The sequence below is a fragment of the Ochotona curzoniae genome, unplaced genomic scaffold (assembly GCF_017591425.1).
Source record: "Ochotona curzoniae isolate NIBS_2020 unplaced genomic scaffold, NIBS_Ocur_1.0 contig_64, whole genome shotgun sequence".
Lineage (NCBI taxonomy): Eukaryota > Metazoa > Chordata > Mammalia > Lagomorpha > Ochotonidae > Ochotona > Ochotona curzoniae.
Window position 1 is genome coordinate 6894838 of NW_024466502.1, and position 27295 is coordinate 6922132.

Consider the following 27295-nt stretch of genomic DNA (forward strand, 5'->3'; position numbering starts at 1 on the left):
AAGTAAAGTGCAGGTTTCTCCCCCAGACATCCATTTCATTTTCTTTGGATACAAACTGAGAAGTAGGATAGATGGATCATATGGTGAGTCTATTTTTAGTGTTTTAAGGAAATTCCATATTTTTCACAATGGTTGTGCTAATTTAAATTCATACCAAAGGTATGCAAATGATGCCTTTTCTCCATATCCTCTTTTGCTTTTTTTCTGTCTGTAATGAGAGACATTCTGCCAGGGGTGAGACAATTCCTAATTATGGTTTTGATTTGGCTAAGGAGAATAAGCATTTGTCATGTATTTAGTGGCTATTTTTAGTTCTCTTTTTGCAACATGTTTATTCAGATTTATCCAGTTTTATTGGATGCTTTTTTTTTAGATTTTAGTTCCTTATGTATTTTTGAATAATAATGCTTTGCCAGATGAAAAATATGAACACATTTCACCCATTCTATTATATTACTATTCTGTTATTTCTTTGAGAAGAGCATCCTATGTTGATGCAATATCAAAAGTATTCTTTTATCTTCTATGCTTTTTTGAGCACACATACACACATACAATTTCCAATCTAGAATCTAGAATTTCATTGTCCAAATATGCACAAATCTGAATTGATAGTTTTGCTAGGCTGAATCCAGGAGCCCAGGACTCAAGCTGAGTCATTTCAAAAAGTAGCAGGTGGGCCTTTTTCAGTGGCCTAGCAGCTAGGGTCCTCACCTTGCATGCACCAGGATCCCATATGGGCGCTGGTTCTAATCCGGGCAGCTCCACTTCCCATCCAGCTCCTTGCTTGTGGCCTGGCGAAAGCAGTCAGGGACAGCCCATTGCCTTGGGACCCTGCACCCAAGGAGGAGACTCAGAAGAAGCTCCTGGCTTCAGATCGTCTCAGCTTCGACTGTTATGGCCACTTGAGGAGTAAATCATCGGATGGAAGATCTTCTTTTCAGTCTCTTTTCTCTGTATATCTGACTTTTCAGTGAAAACAAATCTTAAAGGTGACAAGGACTCAACTTCTTGAGCCATATTTTGCTTACTCTTAGTGCCAGATTCAGAGCAGAGCTAGAACTTGAACCCTGTTATGACAGGTTCTTTATCACGGTCCCAAATGTCTACTGTGTTTTTGCTTCTGTGGTTTCAGGTTCTTATCCATAGAACAATTGCTTGTATTAATATCCTTTAAATTTTCTTAATTTTAAAATATTTTATTTGGAAGGAAGGGAAACAGGGGACAGATTAGCAGAGAGAAACCTCTCCATCTGCTGATTCATTCCCCAAATACCAAGCCAAACCCAGGAGCCTAAAACTTACTCCAGTTTTTCCATGTTGGTGGCATGAAACCAGGTGTTTGAGCCATCACCTGCTGCTTTCCAAGATTTACAGGAAGTTCAGTTGTAAGTGGAATATCAGAGCCTGGAAGTAAGCACTCTAATATGGGATCTCAAGTGGCCGTTTAACTGTTGCATCAAATACCCACTACTCTTCTGCATTTTGTGCTGGTAGTCATAGTCTAAAATCTTGTATTTAGACATTTAATCAATTTCAAATTTATTTTTATACATGAGTAGTAGGGAGAAACACTTGCATTTAACACATGCATATATATATAATAAATTATATATAATATATATTAGCGCTATTTATTGAAGAAGCTGTCCTTTCTTCAATGTAAGCTTTTTGTATCTTTGAGAATCTGTGGGTTAGCTGGAGATACCAACTTGTGTTTTATAGGAATTTCTATTGTTTCATTCGTTTTTTTTTTTTTTAATACTGATACTAAGCTGTTTTGGTTACTGTAGCTCTGCAGAATATATTGAAATTAGATATTGTAATGCCTTTAGCTTCTTGTGGTTGGAGAAAAGTCTTGGTACTTTGGGTCTTTTGTGCATCCAGATGAAATTTTAGGATTGAATTTTTCTTTCTAAATAGAATGTTATTTATATTTTAATGGGGATTGCATTCAGTCTTAAAGTGCTTTGGGTAATATCTGGATTTAACAATATTAACTGTTCCAATCCATGAGCATGGGATACCTTTTCTTTTATAGCTCTTTTCAATTTTTCTCACTAGTGTTCTGTAATTTTTGTTGTGGTGGTCTCTAACATATTTGGTTAGGTTTATCTCTAGGTACTTTATTATTCTTCACAGTCATTGTGAACAAGATTGCTTTTATGATGTCTTTCTCAGAAAGCTTGTTGTATAAAGTTGCTACGGGATTTTTAAAAAGTGCTGGAAGTTTCATTTATTGGAGAGACATGTAGCCAGGGCTCTTGTCCCCTGGTTTATTCTTTAAACACCCACACTGATCTTGGCAAAATGGGTGTCAAAATGGGAGCCAAGAATTCAACCTATGTGTCTTGTGTGGGTGATAGAACTCTAGTTACTTAAGCCATCACTGTAGTCTCCAGAATCAGCTTTAGCAAGAAGCAGGAATTAAAGTTTAATGCTGGGGATTAAAAACATGTTTTCTGGTATAGGGTACAGGCATCTTACTGATAAACTCAATTCTAATTCTTGTACTTTCAAAAAATTTTCAGTTCCTATTTATTTCTGCTCTGACTTCTTTGTTTTCCTTCTAATATTGAGTTTGCTCTTCTCTAGGTATTTGAGAAACAAAGGATTGTTGTTTGAAATCCTTCTGATATAAGAGCTTATTGCTTAAAAACTTCCCTTAATACGGCTTTTGCTATGTTGCATATGTTTCAGTATTATCTGTTTCAAAGTTAATTTATTTCAAGAAATTTTTAAGGGGAAGAATCAAGATGGCGGAATAGGGTAAGGACACGTTTAATTAGAAACATTTAATCAGGATGAAGCAGAGAGGACATATTTCAGGAAATAGGAAAGGACAGAACAACAGCAGAGGGGTACCTAGAAACTGACAGACGCAGGAAAGCAGCGGGCACAGCAGTGTGGTGTTGCAGTGACTGATACTCCAGCACTGGGATCTGAACTCCAACAACAGACGGAACTCCACCAACAACCAGGTGGGAAGGGACTTTCACTGGGAACTTGGTAGGTGAACCCAGACAAAGTACTGTCCATCTTGCTGGTCCCTTTGATTTGACCAGGAGCAGAGACAGAGCAGCAAATCTCAGGCAGTGCGAGAACAGAGTGAATTTCATAGCCCAGTCAGCCCCCTAGAGCTGAATTGGGCGCCATTTTGGTAAGGAGAAAAGGGCAAGGGAAAGGACTGAGCATGCTATGAGCAGGGAGTGAGCTCATTTCTGACTCAGTGAACTGCAACGACGTGGCATTCTACAGGTTCCATCTGGGGCATGTCTGGGTAGCCCTTGGATCTGATGGCCAGCAAATCAAGAACTGTTGTGGTAGCATGCCGGGTGCCATTTTGCGCACTGTGGCAATAGCTTTGGGACTGCAGGGGACAACAGAGAACTGCGCATGTGCTGAGCTTGCGAGAGCTTGCTGAGGTCCTGCAGGAAAATAATACCGACTGTGACATTGTACCGGTCAAAATAGGTCCATGTGGCACAGTGAAATGCACTCTCCTGGAAGTGATTTACTCTAGCCTAGTGCATGTGTAGCTCATTGTCCTTCCAGTCCCACAGCCTTTGCCATCATGCACAAAATGCTGCCCATTTGCTCCTGGTTTAGCTCATGTGCAGCTTACTGTTGTCCTTCCAGTCCCACAGCATTTGCCTCACTGCATAAATTAATGCTCAACGCAGCACTGGTGAGGGTCTAGGCTGTGTGAGCCACTCTGTTACTGCACCACCCCATGAAGTCTGCACCTGTCTCTGCTCATGGTCAGATCAAGCTAATCAGCAGGATTAGTTTGACCTCTGCTGCTTGCTTGTGTCCAAGGGTCTCCAGGCACCCCTTTGCTGTTGACCTGCCCTCTATTATTTTCTGGAATCTGTCCTCTACACTTCATCTTGACTGATGATTCTCCATCAGTTTAAAGCTATAAATGCCTTATGCCACCATGTTACCTTCAGTTCTATAGCTTGGTATAACTTTATTTCTTCATTGACTTGTTTTCTGATGATCTATCCATTGATGTTAATGGAGTTGTAAAATCCCCTACTAACATAAAGGAATTCATCTTTCCATTTATAACTAATAATCTTTATTTTATAAAAGTATTCATGCTGCAAACAAGTTTACATGCATTGAATTGAATTATAATTATGTTTTTTCTATTGATATTCTTTTAAAATATTTTTTTCTGATTTAAGTATATCTTATTTCAGAAACAATTGAAATATGTTTTTGTGTCCTTTCACTTTTAGTCTGTGAATGTCTACTGGTGAAGTAGATTTCTTGGAAGGAGCATATAATTAGATACTCTTTATTCCCCGCTCCCATTCAGCCTCATTTTTAAATAGGAGAATTCATTGTATTTATATTCAAGGTTATTATTGTTAAGTAAAAGTTTAGTTCTGTCATTTAAAAAATTTCTCCCTTTTTTAAATAACTTATGTTCTTTTTCATCACTGTACAAACATGTACTCTTGGAACTGTGAGAGAATGGCAATTCCTTTTGATATACCACATGTCTTTTGGTGGGAGGGAGAGTGCACATTGGAAAAAGACAACTTCTTGCCATGCCAGGAGAGTAATTTTAGTTAGTTCTCTGTTGCTTTGGTATCCTGTCTTGTTTTGGGGAAGGGATTTCCTGAAAGTACATTGTGGAAGACAACATCAGGTGTAGTTGTAGCATGCCCAGTTAGGACTTCATAGACCTCCTAAATCTATGTGAAATGGATTTTTATCTTTTATCTGGATTTAAGCAGAAAAAGAAATGTTGAACTTAACAAGTCAATGTAGAGTCCTTATTTAGAATTTCATGTGAAATAAATACTCCCTTATAATTTGCCAAAATAACTGGGGAGACTGTGGAAGAACTCAAGAGTGGAGAGGAGAAGAATTTTTGTTTTCTCAGAGCTTGGACAGGCATAGCCCCAGGCAAAAGTGAGATTCTTGAATTAAGTTGAGGGAGACTGATTATTTCTAAGCTAGTTAAGTTATCAATTGGGTTAATTTTGAACTTTTTAAGCAGCAATTTCTTATGAAACCTGGAATTACATTTTAGAACTTCAGAATAATCATTAATTATGTCTGACAGAAGTAATTTGTCGGTCATTTTTATTGACTTCTCAAGCTTTTGAAATAGAATTACATCTACTATGATGCCTTCAAGACTTGGAAAAATAGCAAAGACTGACAATTGAGAATGCTTATGCAAAATTAAATGAACATTATATTCAACACTACACTTGAGAATTGAGCAAAAAGAAAAATTGATTGGCATTAAAAGCAGTCGAATTCTATACTCTGTTTAGGAAGCTGTATCCTATGTGTGGTTTTTTTTTTTTTTTTTAGTGAAAAAAATGTACAAATCACAGATGTATAGGCCTTCCTTTGTTTCGACTCAAGAATGAACAGGCCTATCTGAGTATTAGCAAATGTTAGAAGTGTTGATTTCTTTATAACAAAGTCATATTTTGAGTAACATTGTTTACCTTTGACACAATTAATGAGCTTTAAATGAGCAGTTTCAAAACAAGTTAATGACCAGCAATGTGTGTCTGCTGAGCACTTGAAATGTGGCTAATTTAAGCTAAGAGTGGAATATTGACCAGGCTTCGGTGAAAGGGGCATGAAAATACCAACTATCTCAACAATTAAGGTTCTGTATTTATCACATGTTGAAAAGTTATTTCATATGGGGGGGCTAAACACATTACTGGAGGCAGTCGTTTCACTCTGTGGTTTAGATACCACTTGGGATGCTAGCATCCCATATATGAATGCCTGATTTGACTTCTTTTAAATTTATTAATATAAAGAGAACAAATTTTATGTGTACAGTTCTTGGAAGACAACCATGTTCTCTCTCCCTTTCCCCCATCTCTAAATCTCCTTCCCTCTTTCCTTTTTTAAGTTGTCAAAAACATAATTCCAATCTACTCTTTAATCACAGGCTTAATTTGCTGCTAACCAAAATATTCACAAGTGAAAAGTAGGAAGACTACAGTTCCCCAAGAGTATAGCCCTTATTTGATTTCTTTTTTTTTTTTTGTTAAAGATTTATTTATTTATTGGAAAGTCAGATATACAGAGAGGAAGATCTTCCATCTGATGATTCACTCCCCAAGAGAGCACAATGGCCGATCCCACGCGGGTGCAGGGTCCCAAAGCTTTGGGCCTTTGTGGACTGCTTTCCTGGGCCACAGGCAGGGAGCTGGATGGGAAGTGGAGCTGCCAGGATTAGAACCACCGCTTTTATGGGATCCCAGTGTGTTTAAGGCAAGGATTTTAGCTGCTAGGCCATGCCGCCAGGCCCGACCTTATTTGATTTCTGACTTTGCTTTCCATTTTGTCGTCCTGCTAATGCACCTTACAAGGCCAAAGAGGTTCAAGTACTTGTGTCTCTACCTCTCTGACACAGACACAGGATGAATTCTGGGCTCCTGCATTTGGTCTGACATAACCTTGAATCTTGCAGGCCTTTGAAGTGGATTGTTATATTGTCTTTTTTTGTTCTATGATTTCAAAATAAAAATATTTATACTTACATAATTGACAGTACTTTTACTAACTTAGTTTTGTGACTGACTTCCACACAATTTAGATCAAGTTAATGTCTTTGTTGCCTAGATCAGGCAGTCTAAAAGAATACCAAATGTTTTAAATATTATTGGAACTAGGAGGACACAGCTGGTAGGCATGGCCCATGCACCACAGCATCGGTGGGTCTTTCTGCCTCCATATGCTAGTTTATGCTCACCCAAGGTGTACATAAGATTTTCTCCCAAATCTTCCAGAAAAGATCAAGGATGTATCGTTTTTACCCTAATCCTACATATCTGATGAAGCAATCACTTGAGAAAAGAGAAGCACCTGCCTTCATGTCCTTGATAACAACTTTAACATGCCCTCATCTGGAGTACAGTGCCAAGGTGGCAGTGACCTCCTGGGCCTAGAAAACCAGTGCAGAAATGAAACACAATCTTGACTTCTAACATTACCTTGAAATTGGGCATGTTAAATTAGCTACCTAAGGATTTCTGTCTTCATGTTTGTTTCTTTCTAATCTATTTTATACACTTGTACTAGAATTATTAATCTTACCAGCACTGCCTAACAGCATATATTGCTGTCCCTTTAGAGTATATGATCTGTTTATAGAACTAATGATATAAAAGCCATGGAATAAATATTCATTGTTGAAAATACTCTTTTTTTTTTTTGCACAAAATTTGCTAACATGTCAGAAGAATTTTGGAGCGTAAATACAAAGGAAAAGCATTCTATATCTACTTAGTCAATTTTAGCCATGATCTTTAAGAAGTAGTAAGATTGTCACCCTGGGACTAGCGGATGCTTCTCATTCCCTTGCCATAAAATCTGTGACTGTAGTATAAATGATACTTTGGCTGCGCTTGTGGGCACTCTTTGAGGAAACTCCATGCTTTTATCATAGTATCATTTGGTCTTAGTACAAAGTTCTCACTCAATGTGTTTCTAAAGCAAAATGATGAATTAGTGCGTGAATGAACAAGTGAAGAAGTCAGTCAATGGATATTTATCTAGGTCTTAGGAGGAAAGGCCATGTAGTTGTAGAGCAAGACTGCAAGAAAAGCACAAATTTGATGTTGCATAAGTGTTTCCCATTGGCTGGAAGGTGGTTGGCAATGACTCAAGGATGAGATTTTAAACACTCATTTCATTTTGCAAACAGAATCTGTCCTGAGTTTAATTTCTTATTTTTTAGCTTAATTTCTGAGTTGAATGTTATCTCACTAATTGGTTCTTTGTAAAACACTAAAGTAATTTGGCTAAAATTTTGTACAAATTGCATGCATATAAGCCTTTAGATTTTATTTCCTTCTTATCGCCAATAATTCACACATGAAAAATGGATTGAGCCCTTCTGAAAATCAGTACTATACACAAAGTAATCATAAATTTCTAATTCTTCTCCTTTTCTGAGGAAAAAACCCCTTAAGGTAGACAGAATCATGTGATCTGTTTGGAACAAGTGCAGTTATCACTTTAGTTAGAACCTTTAAGGATATGGGCAGCAGTGATGTCCCAGCTGCTCCACTTCCCATCCAACTCCCTGCTTGTGGCCTGGGAAAGCAGTAGAAGATGGCCCAAAGTCCTGAACCTATATGGGGGACCTGGAAGAAGCTCTGGCTTTGGATCAGCTCAGCTGCAGCCATTGTGGCTACTTGATGAGTGAACCAGGGGATGAAAGATCTTTCTGTAAATCTGAATTTCCAATAAAAATAAGTAAATCTTAAAAATACACATCTATGCAATCGCAGAAGCTCTTTTTCCTCTGGTCCTGTGCCCTGAAGGGATCCAATTGGGACCTACTACCTGGAATGGGAACACTGAAGAACACAGCTCCCAACCCAGCTATGACTGATACAGAATTGATAAATAACACTTAAGTTGCTTGGATTGATTTGGTACCTTGTTTTGGCTGTCTTGATTATTATTACACTAAAGAAATTATACAAAAATGAAGAGTGTTGGATAACTATTTATATAATAATCTTTTCTGATCAGCATCTTTGAGTCCGTTAATCCTTACTAGAACGAAATCTGTTTCACTACTTGCAGTCTGACCCAGGAAAGACGAGGCAATTACTCTGCACTTTTTCCCTTAATTATAGGTAACTTCTAGACTTGCCATGGAAATTAAATGAGTTCGTATCTGCAGGACTGAGAGCAGTGCCATGCACAGTATGAATGCCATATATGCAAAAGTTTTGGTTTTCATTTATATTAGTATTGGACTAAACCTTAACATGGGGTTTTATCATTCTAATACATTTCACAGCTATCTGAAGACTTGGAGTAAATCTGTGGCAGACTTGATATTTAAGAGTTACAGAAAGTACAAAATTAAGTTAGCAAACAACAATATCAACAGCAACAAAAACACACTATTGGGCAGCACAGGGAGCTGTCATGAGAGTTCACCAGGAAGTGATATGGCCTTACAACGGAGAAAAAGCATCATTTATTGTAGGTTAGACTTGAGCAACTTCAACACTGAGAAAGTATCTTTAGAATTATCATACCTTGTGCTCGCTTTGGCAGCACATATACTAAAATTATCATACCTTGAGTTGAATTCTTTGTTACCACTCGGCATTCTGACTTAAAGTCAAGGTATTGTTTAATACCCTTTTGAAGGGGAAAATGTCTTTCTAGTAAACAGTTGTAAAATAGCTCCTGGGGCAGATTGAAAATTGTCGAGCCATATGTCCAAGCCAGAATGTAAGGGGGAACTTCAGCATCTTTATACAGAAATATCAGCAGTGCAAGACACCCCCAAACTTAAGGAGTTCACTTCACTTTCATGAGGGATAGCATGGTAATAAAGGTTCTGGAAGTACAGCCAGGAAAGCGGCACACCCAGCTTACCACATTGAGGATGGGGGATTTTGCTCATTAGTGGAAGAATTAAAAATGAATGTGTAGCTATTGTGAAGATTTTTTTCCCCTTTTGACTTGTTGCCACAGAAGCAGCTACTGGTATAGGTAACTCATTCTCAGATTGAAGTCTTCAATAACCAAAATTAGGTTTCTCAGCATTGTTCAGTATTTCAGAAACCCTAAGGAAAACCATAATTTTCCCTTGATGAGATGTAGTATCTATCCTAATACTTTGCAATGAGGAAGACCTGCTTCAAAATGGTTCTATAATTTCTTGGTGATGGTAGGCAAGTTAGTGTGTAGTCACTTGTAAAACAGATACATTAGTATTCATCTTAATAATGCTTTAGAGAATATATATGTATCTGTATATATTTATATATAGATAAAGTACCCATACGAGGCAACTAACATGGAGTAGCAGGAAGCTTTAGAAACTTTGGAGCACAAAAAGGGGGCAGGGCGAGGAGTTCCCATGTGGTGACCCATCAAGCTCATGAAGCAGTGTTGAACTGTATTGTGCAGAGCCATGGAGTACTTGGTGTTGCCACAGCTGTTCTGAGTCTTCAGGCCAGTTCTGTGCCAGGCCCTTTTAAGTCTGATTTTCATCTCCGCATGTATTTTACATGTTCACATTTGAGTTATGAGACTTCAGTGAATATCAGTTTTAAAAAATTGTTCATTATTATTGATCAATTTAGTAGGCATTGACATAGAGGGGCAAATAAGTATTTGATGTAAACTGAACTGAGTTTTTCTAACACTGTCATCCCACCACTTTCTAAATTTCAAGGTGAAAATATTTAAGGACTAGGTTTTTTCTTTAAAAACAAAGAATTAAATGTTTGCACCATACATGTTTTTCCTTTTATTAATTCAGCAGCATATTTTCTCTTTCTCAAGCTTTGTCATCAATTACTGAGTTCTTAATATGTTTCATTGAAGTCAATTAAATGAGTTATTGCAGGAGGAGCCTGCTGTAATGAGATGATAGGTGGACAAGGAAGAAACCGTGGCTGGTGACTTCCCAGCTGCAGCAATGAAGAATTTCTGTACTAGATAGGAGGAACTCGACTTACTCTTAGCAAGTCATTTTCTCTCAGATCGATAATGTGGTCTTGAGCATGAACAAAATACTTGACTTTTCTCTTTGCCCTTCCATCTCAGACAGGCATCACTCTTCACCTCTGAGTCCAGAGCTATGCCTTTTACTCCACCTCTGATGGGTATATAACAGCTACTCCGACTGGGGTCTAGGCTTCAGTCTTTACCAAGAGGGTATACAGCAGACTGTCCTGGAAGTGGCATTTCTTGTCCTAAACGAGTGGTTTGTTGCTTTATTTTCTTTGAATTCTTGATAATTTCGTTGGGTTTATTGTTTGAGAAACTTCTACACTTAATATTTTAAGTGACAGAATTCAAATCCAAGCAGTCTAGCGTCAGAGTCCATAAACTAGCCTTGACTGCTTGAAGAATCAGATGTTGTGTTACAGTGAAAAGGGAAACAGATATGAGTTATAAGCTACAGGTCCTTGACCATTCTAACCAAAAAGTGTTGCCACATGATTCAGGCAAGCTTGAGGGAGTCAGCTTCCAATTACTTGTTAACATTTTACTCATTTGCTTGTTCATTTGTGTATATCATACACATATTCAGAAATGTCATGGAAAACAAATTTTACGTATTATAATAAATTTTTAATGTACATTTTGAGCAGATTTTTGAAGATGTGTACATGGATTTCAAATGAATTTTGATGTGAAAAATTTGAAGTTTTGTTTCCAGTTAATCTTGAAGTATTCAATATTTATGTATAGCACTGTATTCATATTTATATATATAATTTAGTGTTTTTATTTGTGTGAGAATAAATTTCACAATTGTATCATAGATCCATCTAATTAACAGCAATATGGAACAGAAATATGGAAATGTTTGTATTTTAAATGGCCCTCATATATTAAGTATAATAAATATATAATATAGCAAAAATAGTGCATTGCAATCGCTACAATAAAAAAAGAATCTCTAAGGCTGTAAGGATAATATCATGGCTGCCCTTATGATAGAAGAAATTACATTCCAAGAATTTTAGTTGAATCAGTATTCATTTCTTAGTTCCAAAATTTATGCAGTTTTCATTAAACCTAGTTGCCTCACTATAACTGTGCATTAATTCAATAACTTTAATGAATACTCCTTAATTGCTAGTACCTATCCAATGTTCCACTCCCCAAAAGGCCACAGTGGCCAGAGCTGAGCTAATCTAAAGCCAGAATCTTTTTCTGGGTCTTCCATATAGGTGCAGAGGCCTAAGGCTTTGAGTCATCCTCTGCTGCTTTCCCAGACCATAAGTGAGGAACTGAATCAGAAGTAAAGCAACCAGGGCATGAACTGGAGCCCAAATGAAAGGCCAGTGCCACACAAGCAGAATTAGCCCCACCAGATTCTCAGTGAATATATATTTTATATTGTACTTTAATATTTTAATTTTGGAAGTGTTTAAGCCTAGCTGAAGATGAAAGAATAGCGCAGCATATTTGTAACACTTCCTAAACATGCCAGCTGTTAATATTGTGTTACATCTGCTTTTTTGCACCTGTATTTTCAGGTTTTTTTTTTAACTAAAATTTCGAAAGTATATTGCAAGTATCATGAAAATTTACCTGCTAAGAGCATGGGCATTTACCATTAAGAAGAACATTGCTTCTCTTTTTGGAGGAATCTCAACTCATTGGATTCTTAGGGTCATAGCAAATACATGATAATTACTATAGCAAAATTTTCACTTCATGTTAATGTGATATTAATATTAAAAATTCAATGTAGCTCATAGACATAATCCTAATAGTAGAATCTACATAACCTTAAAATCAGAATCCTGTGATAGTGTTGATCAATCAATAAGATATTATCTAAAATCTACCCATTAAAATACATGCTATGTTGAGGTTTTTAATTGAAAAAGGAAACATGAGTCTTATTGTGCGGTTCAAGGATGTGGACTCTGAACATTGACTATGAGATAGCAGATGCCCGTGGACCTGACAGAACCACGGCAGTAACAGAAGAGCCTTCTGGTAGTTGGAAGAGGACTCCAATGTGGGAGCTGTGTCCTGTGGAGAAAGTTTGTTGAGAAGTATTGACATTCAGATCATGAACATCACATTCTGGTCTTCCAGTGGTGGGGAACTGAGAGACTAGGATCATGTTGACATTTTTTAGTGTTGTGTATTTGTACATTTATTTCAGAGTATTAAGCACAATCTTTAAGTTGATTGATAACACAGTTCTAACCCATCACAACCTCAGGCTAATGAAACACATGTCAATAAATAAATAAATAGTTGACCTTCCTCTGGAGAGCCAAGTGAAGAAGGGAGACTGACCAGAGGTAAACTGAAAATACTTAGGAGACTGGATAGTCGCAATGAATTCTATTTGACTATTTTTATGGGTGAACAAATTTCATGTATTTCATAATACATGTTTAGGAGTATAGTGATAGTTTCCACCCCTCTCTCCCTCCCCCCCTTGCTCCTACCCTCCCTCCTCCATTCTCCTTTTTTGAACATTTTTGAAATGGTATAGTCTTACATCACCTCGCCTCACAGGGTTAACTCTCCATTATCCAGAGTTCAACAAACAGCAAATGGGAAAAAAGACCACTGTTCATCAAGAGCAAAGACAAGGGCTGGTTACAATGAATGCTAACATTCTTAATAATGAAGTGAGTGAGGATGTGTTGGGGGCACTGACCATTTCCTGCCCTGTGATTAGCCCTTTGTCCTGATTGGTGTGCCTTGGTTATCTTTAAGTTGATTGGTCAAGTTTGACAGTTAAGCGGGGGGCTTGGCGGGGGAGGGGCTGGAGCGTAATGGTCACAATGGAGTTAACGGACACAACGGAAGATCGAAAATAAAGCGCCTTGGAGACTCTCAAGTGTCGGGTGATTTCTTCCGTGGGACGGGAGGACCCCCGATATCTGGTACCGTGACTTGGATAGAATATATCTGGTGCCGTGACTCAGATAGAAGATAACTGGCGCTGTGAATCGGATAGAAGTCAGCTGGTGAAAGCCAGGAAGGTAAGCTGAGCAGATCACTCAGGGAGCCGCTTAGAGCGGGGAATTAGTTTACAAATGAGCCTTTTGCTCAGGAAGCCGCAGCAGCGGGGGGGCCCATTTAAGCTGAGGTTTCAGGTTACCTCAGGGAGCTGCTGATAGCAGCGGGGACGTGCACGTCAAGTTCATGGGTTAGCGACAAGCCAAGTTCGCAGGGTAGCGACGAGTCAAGTTAGTCAAGTTCGTGGGTAGCGACGAGTCAAGTTAGTCAAGTTCGCGGGTAGCGACCATTAAAGCTGGGTTTTGCGACTATTCAGATTCATTCAGGGTCGCGGTTTACCGCCATTCACAATCGCGGTTTACCACCATTCAGGGTCGCGGTTTGCCGCCATTCAGGGTCGCGGTTTACCGCCATTCAGGTTTGCGATCTAGCGCCCATTCAAGTTCGCAGTTAACGATCAATTTCGCGATTTGACAATTGGTCAAGTTTGTAGGTTAGCGGCGATCAGAGATGTTAAAAATATGGCCAATTTAACTTTTTCAGTGCACATGCAACCTTTATTGCAGAAACTGCTGATGGTACTGTTGTTTTTGCAAACTATGCAGAGGATCGCCCTATGGTTTCTGGAGGAGGATCTTTTGATCCTGCCACAATGGGAGCACTTAGGCAGAGAGTTAGCTAAGGCAGAACACCAGGAGCCCCTTCCTCCAGGAACAGTCAGGATCTGGACATTGATTAAGTCTTGCCTGACTGATGGCACTGATAAATTCAGAGGACGTATACAGGAAGGTGAGAAAGTCTTCTGGAAACGCAAAAAAAAAAAAAAAAAATCAGAATAGATGGTTTAAAGACCCTTAATGATTTCCAACAGGTATTGGGGTATATTAATTGGATCCGACCATATTTTTGTATATCTCATTGCCTTCAGGCTTTTGCAGCCTGGGGAGTCCCCCAGTGTTATAAGACTGATAATGGACCTGCCTATTCAGCCAAAGCATTTGATAAGTTTTGTTTTGAATTTGCAATTAAACACTCTACTGGCATCCCATATAATCCCACAGGCCAGGCTGTGGTAGAGCGTGCCCATGCAACTCTCGAAGCATTATTAATAAAACAAAAAGGGGGAGTAGGAGCCACCCTATATCCCAAAAGTCCTAAACATCAATTGGCTTTAGTTACTTATATTTTTAACTTTTTGATTCTGGATTTGGATGGCCATTCTGCTGCCAAACGCCACACTGTTGGCGCAGGCCCCTGCAAAGATTGGGTGATGTGGAAGTTTAACAAAACAATGGATGGGCCCGCATCCTGTCTTACAACGGACGCGAGGAGCGGTTTGTGTTTTTCCGCAGGATTCTGATGGACCGGTGTGGGTGCCAGAACGTTTGACGCGAGTGATAAGAAAGCCGGAGCAAGATGAACCTGTGGACGTGGTGGATGCTGACCAGCCTGATGTTCATTCAGATACCGAGAGGAGACAGCCAGAATCTCCAGCTAAAACTGCACCATAAAAAGGGTGCAGCAAATATTGACTTGCTGTCTAGGGCCTTGGAAATGGCCCCCAGAATGGACTGCTGTCAAAGTACTGTGTGACTCCTAAAAGAGTAGCACCTGATCTTGCTGTGACCAATTTATTTCCTACCTGTTCAAATTCTGCCTTTGTGGGGTATAACTATACACATGGTAACCTTGTTCAATCTGTTTCTGCTCAGTCTTGGAATGTCTGGGTACTTTGCACTAATAGGGGTGGGTGTTCAGATATATCAGCTTTTGCATTTATTGATAAGGTAGTGATAAGAAATTGTAATTATAGTAGTAATAGTTCTAGAATATGGGAAGAAAATGTTAAAGTTAATTGTAGTTGTGATGTTATCTATAATGCTATTTATGTATGTGTACAAGCTCCATTTATGTTTATTGTTTCCATGAGTGCTAATGTTACCCTTTTGAATTGCTCTGTAGTTAAGTGAACCCTTAACCAGTGTTGGAATGGCTCTGGCACTGCGGTGCTGGTATGCATTCCACAACTTATTTCCATCATATGGGGACCTCCTGTGCGCTTAGTCTACCTGGAATGTGTGTCACTCCCTCTATTGTCACCAATGGTTCCTGAGTATTGAATTTGTCCAGAGAGTTATCGCTATGCTATCCCCTAATGGAAGCTGGTCCATACGATTTGATAATTTGACATAGAAACTAAGATCCCAAATTATAGCCATAAATAGCATAAAAGTAGAGATTGCCACAGTAAAGCAATGGACAAATTGCATACTAAAGGATCTTTCCTTTGCATACCAATGGGCTGGTATAGTAGCCCTGGGCCTTATATCATTCTTTGGGGTCTGTGGATGCTTCATCCTTGAGCACAGCGTCAGCAGCAGCAACAGCAGCTGCTAATGCAAGCTGTGCTTGCCCTTCACAACAGAGAATCCCCAGAAGTCTGGCTAGGCATGCTGGACCGGTAGCCAGAGACGGGTAAGTATCCGATACGGCTTCACCAACCTAAGACAGGCGCCACATTCCTAGCCACGTGGTTAGCCCATGACAGGTAAAGGGAGCCCAAACTCGGAACACCTAAGACAGGCACGGTCCCTTGCTTAATAAAACAAGAAGGGGGAGCTGTTGGGGGCACTGACCATTTCCTGCCCTGTGATTGGCCCTTTGTCCTGATTGGTGTGCCTTGGTTATCTTTAAGTTGATTGGTCAAGTTTGACAGTTAAGCGGGGGGCTTGGCGGGGGAGGGGCTGGAGCGTAATGGTCACAATGGAGTTAACGGACACAACGGAAGATCGAAAATAAAGCGCCTTGGAGACTCTCAAGTGTCGGGTGATTTCTTCCGTGGGACGGGAGGACCCCCGATATCTGGTACCGTGACTTGGATAGAATATAAGGATGCACAGTGGACTTGAGTTCAGGACATCAGTTTCCATTATGTTTCCTTGGGTGACTGTAGAGGAGACGAGCTCTGGGAACCAGGAAGACAAATCTCCCTTCCCACGATAGCTGGAATGCAAGGAGGGGCTGGGTGATATTCAGAAGTGTGCATAGGAAATTTTAGCATCAATCTATTTTATTCCCCTTTCTTTCCCAGCTTTCAGAGTGCACACATACCTTCCAAGTTAAATAAAGCAGAATTGTATCATTGTTCTAAGAAACTGATGGAACTGAGAAAAACCAGAAAACCTCTAGTCTGATCTTGATGCTATTCCTGGAGTCTCTTGACCTCCTGTTGTTGAAGGGTTCATAGTCCAGAGCAGATACTGAAGACTGCAGGGCCAGAGGCATGCAGGAAGCAAACCAGCCAACTCACAACACTGATGGGCTGTTCTGCAGATAGCCAAGACCCCAAAATCGTGCTGGAAAGAGGATCACACATACTCACTGGCTCCTGCAATTAAGATTAATTTGGGGAGGAATTCTGAAAGTATGTTTATTGTTTAATCATCATTACTATTTTCAAGTGAGGGTGGGGTGGGAAATCTTTTGCCTCCTAGATTTTGTTTTATTCTGGATCCCTGGTGAAAAACATTCAAGGAAAAGAATAGAGATTTCCGCACACAGCGTAGCAGCCAAAGTCCTTGCCTTGCATGTGCTGGGATCCCATATGGGCGCTGGTTCTAATCCCAGCAGCTCTACTTCCCATCAGCTCCCTGCTTGTAGCCTGGGAAAGCAGTTGAGGATGCGTAGTGGACTTGAGTTCAGGACATCAGTTTTCATTGTTTCCTTGGGTGACTGTACAGGAGACGCGCTCTGGGAACCAGGAAGGCAAATCTCCCTTCCCATGACGGCTGGAATGCAAGGAGGGGCTGCACACAAAGCCTTGGGACCTTGCACCCATGTGGGAGATCTGGAAGAGGCTCCTAGCTCTTGGCTTTGAATTGGCTCAACTCCAGCCATTGTGGCCACTGGGGGAGTAAACCAGTGTATGGAATATCTTCCTTCCCTGTCTGTCCTCCTCTCTATTTCTGCCTTTCCAATACAAATCTTAAAAAAATATAGAGATTTCTGTAACTTGTGGGTCCTGGGTTAATGTTCACTAGAACATGGATAACAGACAGTGGCCTGCAGGTTGAAACCCTTTACTCTTGTGTTTCTACCAGATTTGTCAGATGCAGCCAACTGCAATGCTGGCTAGAAACTCGGACTGAGAGCCAGAACATCAAATCAACATGTCCTGAGAAAAAAATGTGAAGTTTTTTACTATAGTGATCTACAGTAATATAATTATGCTGATCCTGTGTCTCCTCTTCAGAAGTAAATTTGGAAATGTAAGGTCAGATTATTAGCAGAATTTGGCAGCTCATACCACTGTTTGATGAGAGAAAGTAGATCAGAACCCAAGTAGGTCTCACACCCAAAAATATGCTTTTCCTTTTCTGGCCATGACCTTGTTCTGACCTAGGGGATTGTGCTGTGTGGTTACAGCTGGGCTCCTAAGTATCACAGGAGTTTTGAGCTATAACTTAGAGGTACAGTCAGCATGCCCTGTCTCCCCAGTGGTATGAAGTGATTATGTATCTTTAATTCAGTGCTGCTGCAGATACCCCAGTGCAGAGAAGGTCCTCCATGTTTCTTTTGAAGATTTTCCTTATATCTGACATTTTACTCCTGCAAACTCTTACAGCCACAGCACAATACATAGGCACACTCACACATTCACATGTATAGCATGTGGACACACACACACTAGTTGCAAGTTGCAGAATTATGGGCTATCCCTTGGAAGTGTCAGTAGACTAACAGGAGAAAGCAGGAGTGAAATGGTCTTCTGCTGTCCCCGTGGCCATTGCTGCCACATGGTGTCACTGTTGAAACACAGGCAGACCAGCTGCCCTGGTGCAATCTCCTTTGTCCAACAAATGAGAGTGGGTCTCTTAACTCCAGCTCGTCTCTGTGAACAACCTGGTGACTTGAGTCTGATCAAACTTTTGCCTGCATTCTGGCTCAGTTTCTTCATGCAGGCATTTTATTCCCTGGCAGAACCACTACCATGCATTATACAAATATATGACATATAGGGATTACTTGAGGCAGGTGGGTGAACTCATTCCACAGCTTTGTCGATTTCTCATACTGATGATCTAGACCAAGCATTAGTAATGTGACTTCTTGTGTTTAGAAAATTGATAATCTGCTACAAATAGCTTACATTTAAAAAAAACTATTTCAAATGAAAAGTCTTTGTAGCTGGTTGTGTGATAGTGGGGTACTAATCCAAAGCAACTGGAGGATAGAAATCGTTTCTGCTGACCTCAGAGATGGAACATAAGTCTTTCTTCTTTTCATAGGAAAATGATTTTTTGGTATCTGTGTGTCCCAGAAGACCGGTGTTTTTTCTCTTGTGTAATCTCATTTTCTCATAGCATGACCAGTGACGGTGAATGTGGCTCCACATGTGAAAGGAAGGCCAGAGCAAACATGGGTTTTCATATAGGTAGGCCACACACATGTTCTGACATGATACTGTTCTGGCTCAGGATTAGGAAATTTTTGGCATAGTTCCTAGGTGTACCACTCTGCTACTTTAGGGTACCAGAGGCAAGTACCACAAGGCAGGGAAGATACAGAAATCAACTTCCCAAACAACTGGGTACCTTGAGCCTACAGCCGATGATGGCTCTGTTCTGTTGAGAATGGGAAATGAGAGCATGATGGGGACAAAAGCTGAAAGATACCAGGACTTTCCCCTTCCTTGGGATAGATCCTCAAAGGAAGATACTCCTGGGACATGGAAGAAACTCAGTTTTTTTTTTTTTAACTATCCACTGGAGTGGGAGAATATCTAAAGTCAGATTTTGTGCTGATCTGACAAGTAGATACCAAACCAGATTAAGCTCATTGTGTAGATATTAAGGTGATATAAGATTGTTCAGATTACCGGGAACCTACAGTTTTGCACAGCAGTGCTCCTGGGGTGGAAGCACCAGTAGTGTTCATAATGGCCCCAAAGAAAGAATCAGACATTCTGTGGCTTGTTAAAGGGTGAAGAAAGACTCCATTGAGTGTGGTACAGACCTGTCGCGTGTGGAGTTTGTTACCTTTGTAGCATGTGTCACTAATTCACTGTTAGTAATTAGCATGCATAGCCACTTATACATTGTTCTAAACATCAAATGTAGATGTCATTTGTATGTGTGTGTGATCTTAGTAAGTATTGAAGAGGCCAACTTCATCTCCTTGGTTCAGCTATATGCTTCCCAAATTTCCTCATTATTGATTACATTTTCCCCTCTAAGCCTTAAATTCCTTGCCTGTCCAGGCTCTTCCATCTTAATACATTGTTTTCCAGTTACTCTCTGCATTTGCCCCTTCTCTGTTGCTGGGACAATGGAGTAAAGCCTGTAAGAGTGATTCTGTTCTATTGCCCGAGTGGCCATTTGCTGTATCAGTAGTTGTCAGGCTTGGGCCAGAATGCAACTGAGATACAATTAGGACCAGTCCTGCTGTAGTCTCAATACCTTGTCCACTTGCGCTATCCTAGGAAGGCCTAACCTCCATAGTCATTCATTATCAGATGGACTCTGCTATGTACCTCAACATCTCCCTTCCCCTTCACTTCAAAGCCTGTTTCTGGACTTTTGTGAATTCCTGCCCTATGGTTGACTAACACTCTGTTACCTTGGGCTGACATACAGTATAGCATATGATGGACAGCTTCAACAAAAGCTACTTATTTCCCACTGCTTGGGACTCTGGGAGATCTAAATTAATCTCTTGCTGATGGCTGCCTTCTTATTTGTCTTCAGATGGTAGAAAGTGAGTTTAAATGTCTCCTTTTTAAAAAGATTTATTTATTTTTATTGAAAATTCAGATTTACAAAGAGAAGACACAAAGATCTTCCATCACTGATTCACTCCCCACAGAGCTGTGATGGCTGGAACTGAGCTGATCTGAAACCAGGAATCAGGAGCTTCTTCTGGGTCTCCCACATGGGTACAAGGTCCCAAGACTTTGGGCTATATTCTATTGATTTCCCAGGCCAGAAACAGGCAGCTGGATGGGAAGTTGAGCAGCTGGGCTACGAAATGGTGCCTATATGGGATCTCAGCGTGAGCAAGCCAGAGGGCTAGCCAGCTGAGCCATTGCTCTGGCCTTCTCCATCTTTTTTTTTTTTAAGAACATGCATTCCAGTGTGGAGGTTTCTATCCTTATGCCCTCATCTAAACTCAAACACCAACCAAACCCCACGCCTCTAAGTATCATCACCTTGTGGGCTCAAACATGTTTTGAGTTTACAAATGCTCAGCACATCATGTGTTTCTCCTTCCTCCACATTCATGGCACTTGAAGTATTTTCATTTTATGCAAACAGTCATGGGAGTCTTAGCTTGTTCCTACTTTAAATTTGAACGCCAAGGTCTCATCAGAATATTGTTTAAATCAGACCTGGGTAACACTTGAGCTACAATTCATTCTCAAGTAAAATTCATCTCCAGCCACCTGTGCTACTGGCATCCCGTAAGGCAGTGGTTTGTGTCTGGAAGTTCCCTGCTTATTGCCTGGAATAGCAGCACAGAAGAGCCCAATTGCTTGGGCCCTTACACCCATGTGGGAGACCTGGAGGAGATTTCTACTTCAGATCTCCTCAGCGTTAGCCATTATAGCTGTTTGGGGAGTGAACCAGTGGATGGAAGATGTCTCTCCTTTTCTCTGTATATCTGCCTTTGCAATAAAAATTAATAAATTTTAAAAATCATCTGCAGCTGTTAAGCTATGAAATAACATAATATGTGCTCCCAAATATAAGGTTGGGTAAACCCTTTGGACAGAATTTTCCATTCTGAAAGAAACAGTGAAGCTATAGGGGATGACCAGCCCTTGGAAGTCCAAATTTAGTAAAGACAAAATAGCATCATATTGTAAATCCTTTTGGCTTCTTGCTCAGACTTCCCCTGGGATCCTGAGAGCACTTTGGCCTTTGGGACCTGTTATTTTACAACTCTGGGCCATCAAGGCTCCCATAAATCACTCAATAGCCTGTTGAAACTTGAAACAGAGGTGTTGTCCCCCCGCCTCTCTGCTTCCAACAAACATTAGGAAACTAAGCTAGGGGTAGCACTGACAGTCCCTGAATAACCTTTAGGGTCATTCTTTCCTTGTCTTGAACAGCCAAATGGTTCTATGACCTTGTCCTTTGGGAAGTCTGTCTTCCTTCCTCTCCCCCCATCTTGTGGCCATTCTCGCACATTTTTGTGCCATTCTTTCCACCATTGGGGAAGGTGCCTCCTTAATTCTCATAACCACTTCTGGGTGATTAGGCTTCTTTTTCTTTTCTCTCCTTCACAATTCCACACTCATACCATCTGACAGTATTATGGTATCAGTCAGAGACACAGCCAGGGAACAGATGGCATGCTCAAAGTAGGCAAATTCAAAGAGGGCTTTAAAAAAGGAGCATTTAAAAAGATGCAAGGAGCAGGAAAAGAACTTGGAGCTCTAACAGAGGTCATCTCAAAGGAGGCAGGAGATGGTGGTTAAATCCCAGAATAGGACATTCATGGGGATGTTTTTACTTGAGAGAAAAAACCTTGTAGCTAGCTGGAAAACAGTGTGCATCTCTTCCTCCCTCCGGTCTCGAGGGGTTCCCCACTGGCTGAACCTACCAGAAACTAGAGGACACTGAATTCCCTTGAGGTCTGGTTATTGGGTTACAGAGGGAGTGCAGAGTGAATGTGATGGGACACTGACAGTTCAAAACAGTCTCTCTTCTCTGTCACTGTTGTCATCTAGTGACTCCAGTGAAAACTTCCCTCCCAGAGTCTTCCCTTCTCTTACACTGTCATTCTAAGTGACTGCCATCATCTGGCCTGGTGCATCTCCCTCTGACACTTGTGGCCTCTGGGTTCACTGACCAGCATTTATATAGTGATATTTCTTTTTTTTCTTTATTTTTGATAATCTTTACATGGTTAATTAGGGCACAAAGGCTCAAGGGCTACAGGAAAGTGGGTAAGACTATTCTTTCCACATTCTTTTTTTCCCCCTGTATCTGGGGTAAGTGGGGATATAACGGGATCTAGTGATCTTTACCCGCACTCCCCGTCAGTCCTGCATTCCAGAGGCTGCCATCTGCAGGAACTTCTGTGGCTTTGAAATCACTCTTGTCTCAACCCTGCAACCACCTCCTTTCCTACAGCTCAGGGGCTCAAACAGTGTTTCTGCAAAAATTTTTCACATAAATTCAGACCTCCAATTTACCTACCCCAGCACCCATCCTGAAGAGCTCCTTCTGCTTTCATTCTCTTGTGCAGCTCAGAGTCTCTGGCTTATTTTTATTACCACTGTCATGAAGTTTCCCTAGTCTGTCTTTTTTTCCCCTCTGTCATTCTTTTGCCTGGCAAAACAGCAGTGTGTGATGACTCAACCATCCAACCACATGTTCAGTGCTTGTGCGCAGACAGCTGAACATTCCAGTAAGAAAGTGAGGTAGCCAGGCAGACTGGTCACCTTTTAAATAAATAAATCATGTACTTATAAAACTCCAAAGTGTCACTGCTCATTGACAACCTTATTGGATTTGGCTTATACATTGATTTTCTTACTCTTTGAGTTAATAATGTAACTTCTTTTTTCTCCACAAATTTATTGGTTTACCTTTACATATTTTTATCCCTGCTCTTAATCAGACCTCCTATTTCCCTTAAAATAAAAATCAACTACTGGGAATTTCTTCATTGTCCCAATTGTAAGTTCAAAACTTACCTGCATCTAAACTTATGTGCTTTGCTTTAAATGACATCTTTGTTTTATTGGAGTTCAATGCTTCCATGCCTTATTTTGGGCCCTGGATTCCAGGTCCTTCAACATTTCCCTGCTCTTTGATTAGTTCTTCATCTTCTAGCTTTGGCACTCTTCTTCACCTTCCATCTGAAGGCACTTGAGTCAGTCTTTGGACTCTACCCTTCTCTAGCAACTGTTATGTTTCTACATCACCACTTCTGTCTTGACTTGTAACACTCCACCCCTGGATTTCCTCTATCTGAAGAGCAGCTTTCCTCAGTCTCATTTCCTGTAATCTCCCACGCTACCTAACTTCTAGCTGGTAGTATTTGCTCAAGGATTAGCTCTCGGGCTTGCGTTCTCTTCTAGAGTTTGTGTCTGCTCTCTTAAGTACCAACTGCATGCCAGCAATATATTTCCCTCAAAGATTGTCTTCCATGGGAACAGGAAGAACAGGAGGTTTACACAAACTTAAAACTTTGTAGCTTTCATCTTTTTTTTTCTGCTTCTTGATCTTCATTATGCCCATCTTCTTCATCTCCAAAGGAGCACTTGGGCATGGATTAGTCACAAAACTTGAACCAAGTTAGGGAGAGCAGTAAGCTTTCTAGATGGGTTTATCTGTGTGGCCTGGGCACAGAGGGTTGATGGAGGATTCCTCTGCTGCATTCTCCTACCATTGTTCCAGGCACAGGGCAACAGCTGACTGAAACTCTGTGCTACATCCTTCCCCAAGAAACTGTCAAGGTATCTACTTGGATTTGGCAAAGAAGGTATCCTTGGCCTAGAAAAGTTCCCAAATTTAGTGATCTTTCCATTAAACAATGTTTCTACTCTGGTTGGGGGAGCCCATTGAAATGAAACTTTTCTTTAATGTTGTGAATCATTGCATAAAGAATATCTAGTATCTACAGCTGTTTTTCCTCCATTTTCCTTTTTGAGGCCTTAAATTCACAGCTTGTTTACAACATCCTGTAACCCTTTCTATTACAAATGTAGTGAGTCATACAGTGCTTTTGTTGATGTGCTAGGTCTGCCTATTGCATGTCTTACCACAGCATTAGGATAATGGGTTCATATCACCTAACCTGCAGAAAGGTTGAGTCTGACCTACTTTGTTTGGGTCCACAAAGAAACTGATTTCTCTACTTTAATGCAGAAATAAAGAGGCTAAGGCAGAATGCCAAATTTGCCAGTTTCTTTTGAATTATCAAAGAATGTTTCTAGAAATTTAAAAAACAAATTTTGATTTCTTAGTCTCAGATCTTTTTCCTTACCACACAAGAAAATAATCCTGGAAGGATAGTATTTTTTGAACCCTTCACTTGAGGTGACAGAATCTCAAAGGAATAATGGAGCTCTTCACAAAGAAATGAGAAATTTTTTCCCTCCATATTTATTCACTTTTCTTCAGCAAACTGAGTATGTTTTACCAATGTCTTTCATTTTGATGACCTGGATTGTCTGGAAACTTTATTTTTTCACCGTTTCCTTATATTCTCAGCACTTTATTTCTGAAGATCAAGATATCTGGAGATCCAAACATCAGGATAGTAATAATAGACTTCTGAGCAATGAAAAATGTAACATTTTCTTTTTCTAAAGACTTTCTTTTTCTAAAGACTTTCTTTGGGAATTTACATCCACAAATGTTTGTATTGTTTCTTAACACAGTTTAGTGAATACTCTTCAATTAGCATTTGTTAGGTTTAGATTTTACTGTAAGTATACAGTTTTATCAAATAATCTACATATATATAAAAAACTATATATGCATGTTGTATTTTCTAAGATAACCTGCTTCGTAATTCAAAATTTGTCATTATTTTTCTCCCAAGCTACAGGAAACATGACACAGGAGTCGTAGTCATGATAATCATAATAGATTCAATTGTCAATGATTTTGGTTTTTTTGCTGAAAAAGTAAGAAAGTTTACTTAGAAAACTTATGAAAGTGAAACTATTAAAAATGTGTAGAAAAATTGTTTAGTACTACTGAAGTGACTTAACTCTTTTTCAACAAATCAGTAAGCAGTATATAGAAATTTTGGTCTGACCTTTTTACAGGTTAAGATTATTAGCAAGCAGATTTTTGCAATATATCACATTGAGGATTGCAGACTGCAAGGAAGAGCTAGGTGGTGTAAAACCTGTAGCACTGACCCGTGGACCAGAAAGGTTCTCCTAAACTGCCATTCAGCAATAGTATGTGCATTTTTAAATAGAAGTGCTCATTTCCCTGGAATACAAGGTAAAAGATACTTTAGAATTTTTCTTAAGGAAATTTAAAAACTAATCTACAGTCCCTAGGGGCACAAACAGTATATGAATATATGTGATGGAGTGGGTGCTCCAGCAGCCAGCAGGGTAGTTCTTTCCAAGATTGAGACTGAGGCTGGAACAGACACTCGGTGCTTTCTGTTGTAGCTATGTCATTCTTCGTCTAGAGCTGTACAGTTGATGTAGATGCAGAGACCTTGAGAAAGACAGGATTGAAAGAAATTAGCAGAATTTCTACCAAGAAGGAGAAATAGTAGAGGTAGTCTATAAATTCCTTGTATTGTAGATCAGAAAAAAGAGAACTGTGTTTATATAGTATTTTCTAGTCCTGAGAAGAATATTCTTAGGATTATGGTTGGGATTATAATCCATCTGTATATTAGTTTTGGTAATATAGATATGGATGATTCATGGTGATTCTACTGATCGAGAAATATGGTAAATTTCTCCAAATTCAATGTCTTTTTCCAGTTCCCTTTTCAATGTTTCTTTAAATTTTTGTCATAGTGCCTTCAGGTAATTTTGAGATTGAGAGAGTTTTCTGCTTCTTCATGGGGAAGGCATCAATAACTTCATTCTGCCGGTGCCTTTCCTTTTGCTCGTGATCATTACAGCTCGTATTAGTGGGCCAGGGTTCAGGCTATAGCATCCACAAGTTTACAGGTGCTTTAGTGATTTCATCCCGTGCCTGATTCTTCATCTGTGTCACTTGTGCCAATCCCTCCAGCAAGTTTCAGTCCTGGGCTCTCATTCTACACTTCTTTGATAGCTTCTACATCTAGGGCTCCCTGGTTGCCACTCTTTGCTGCCTGTGATCCTGTGTTTTGGCCATGCTGTTTGCTCAGCTGTTCTGGCACTTGTGCTTTAGCAGTACGCAGGTTTAGGGATACATCAGCTGTAACTTTAAACTAGATCACATGTCAGTGGTGCCTATCATATGGGCTGACAGGACTTGAGGCAATACAGACCTAGTTTGGACAGAACCCATGAGATGCCACCTTGGTATTACTTTCCTGATGGGACCAGTGCAATGTGTTGAGACAGGAATGAGTTTTTCCTTGGCTTAGCGCATGTGCATCTCACTACTGTCCCTTCAAATGCCGTGATGCAGAACTCACAATGGCAACTGATATGGCATGGATGGGGGTCTGGGTCATGAAATTCACCAACTCCATCTGATAGGGCTCTGCAGTTCCATAGGTTGATTCAACTCAAGTTTCTGGTGCCCTAACCTTCCCAGCTGATCACTGGTGAGTGCCAATCACTGCAGGGCTATCTGCTGCTATCACTGTATCATTAGACCTCCAGGTGTTGTAGTCTTGGTTTGGGCCAAATATTTATTTCCCAGGTAATTTATTTTTATTAAACAAGCATTTTAAGCACAGGCACCAACATGGCTTGAGCAGTGGCAAAGTTCATCAAGTGGGTGAGGAATACAAACTAATGTGGACTGTGAGTCAGAAAGCAAAACGGCGATGGAGAAAGATTGATACCTTTTGTTAGAGTGTGCCGGCAGGAAGCAGGAGAGTGCAGGGGAGGTGCAGGTTTTACTCTTCTTATAATTTTACAAAGTAGGTGGTTGGATTTGTGTCTTAAATGATTAAAAATTAGCTCATATGAAATGCTTGGTTGCAATGGCAAGTTTGCAGTTGGCCAATATATGGATGCCAGAGCATTAGAAAAAATAATTCATAATGCAACGGTAGTTGTACAGTGGTTATTAGAGGTATTGCAGTCAATGTTTCCAATATTAGTCAGAAAAAAATACATGATTTTCTTTCTATTTAATATTTGTGGACAGATATGATTAAAAGT